The sequence below is a fragment of the Ipomoea nil genome, unplaced genomic scaffold (genome assembly GCF_001879475.1).
Source record: "Ipomoea nil cultivar Tokyo-kokei standard unplaced genomic scaffold, Asagao_1.1 scaffold1694, whole genome shotgun sequence".
In the NCBI taxonomy this organism is placed as follows: Eukaryota; Viridiplantae; Streptophyta; class Magnoliopsida; order Solanales; family Convolvulaceae; genus Ipomoea; species Ipomoea nil.
This window is the reverse complement of record NW_017618122.1, coordinates 102,895-104,807: the sequence shown is the minus strand read 5'-3', so window position 1 is coordinate 104,807 and position 1,913 is coordinate 102,895.

Here is a 1,913-nt window from a genome sequence, read left to right as displayed (position 1 = left end):
CCTGCTGGTCGGCTGCAAGCCGGAGGGTCAGGGTCCCGTCGGTCATCAAGTCGATCATCTCTTCGATCGTCTCTTCGGTCCTGACCTGACCGATCGGAGCGTCCCTCGCGATCAGAACGATCGGAACGGTGATAGGAGCGCCGGTGATCTCTCCGATCGGTGTTCTTCTTGGGGTCGTCTCTCCTCCCCACACACTTGTCCAACTTCCCAAGATTGAGCAAATCCTCCAATAATTGGCGCAAGTGGGTACACTCTTCAGTGTCATGCCCGGCACATCGGTGGTAAGTGCAATGCTTACTCTTGTCGGGGCCGTCTCGATCGGGGTGGGGGAGTTTGATGAGATTGCAGGACTGAGCGTACTGCATGGCCTCCGCTGCGGATCGGTTCAAGGCCGTAAACTCACCAGGCCTGGTGCGGGATCGGGGATGGTCGTCACCCGATCGATGTTCCGCCGGCCGGTCAGTTTACGGGACGAAGACCCGACCTCCTGCGAGCGCTTTACGGCATTCGCCTCGCCGGCGTTGGCATAATCTGTGACCCTTCGAAGGGCCTCCTCATAAGTGGCCGGGGGGTGTAGAATGAAGTCCTGATACAGATAACCCGCCCGGAGAGAGATGTGAAGCATATGGGTGGCGGTCGCATCATCCATGGGCTCTACCTCCCCGACCGCCGCCTTCCATTTGACGAGGAAGTCGGTCAAGCTCTTCCCTTCAAGCTGCTTGGCCTTCTCTAGATACATATAGGGCTTCCTCACCACCTTGGAAGTGATGAACTTCCTCACAAACTTGATCGCCAAGGTGTCAAACTTGTCGATCGAACACGGCTGCAAGGTTCGGAACCATTCCGCCGCTCGACCGGTAAGCGTGGAATAAAAAGCCCTACACATTACGGCGTCTGAGACGCCCTTCAGCATCATATTGCTGTAAAAGTCATTAACAAGGACCTCAGGGTCCGTCCGACCATCATAACTTTTCTCTCCAGAGACCTTTAAATCAAGCGGGTAAGGCTGAGCCATCACCGCCGCTGTGAAAGGCGTTTGGTGTAAGGTCGATTGGTTGACCGGGGTTGCTGTAGGGTGCGCGTTTCTGAATTGCGCAAACTCCGCCTGGAGGTTGTAGAGCAATCCTCGGGTCTCGTTGAGCTCGGCGGCTTGGGCAGCTTGGGCTGTGTCCCGAGCGCGTCGTCGTCGATGAGATCTCGACCCGCTGTACCCGGATGAAGCCTCCTGGCTGGCCTCCTGCATCTGTACGTCTTCCTGCTGACGGTTCGGGTCACGGGGCCCCAAACGCTGCCGCATCTCCGGTCGAAGACGATCAAAAGCTGTCGCTCGGGCAACTTCTTCGGGGTCCTCCGCTTGGGCGGGAACCTCGGCCGCTTGCTGGGCCTGCCATAGTGCCTCCATCGCTTCAGCACCCCCCGACCCCAAGCCACCGGGCTCCTCCGTCGGGGTTTGTACGCGAGGTTAGACCTCGTGCCCCCTTAGGGTGCACGTTAGCTGTTCGGGCACAGACCGACAGGACTGTGCCACCGGGCTCTTCTGTCGGGGTTGGTACGCGAGGTCGGCCCTCGTGCCCCCTTAGGGTGGTGCGTCCTCCGTCGGAGTTGGTACGGGAGGCCGGACCTCGTGCCCCCTTAGGGTTCGAGGGGGGGGGAACACATGAGTGAGCACTCGTTCCCCCCTGTTTCATGATTTTTTCAGCTCGGATCACAGCTGCTTTGCGCCTGTCATCAATCAGGTGGAGGTCAATTCTATGGTGCTCCTCGTTCGTGTCGGGGTCGTAGTCCTCCTCCCGCCGGGAAGGTATGACCACCTCTGCTGGAGATCGGGCTTCGAAATCGTAGGCTAAGGAAAAAGGTGTCTCCCTAGTGGTCCTCCGGAGGGTGGTGCGGTAGGCCCAAAGAACGGCGTCGAG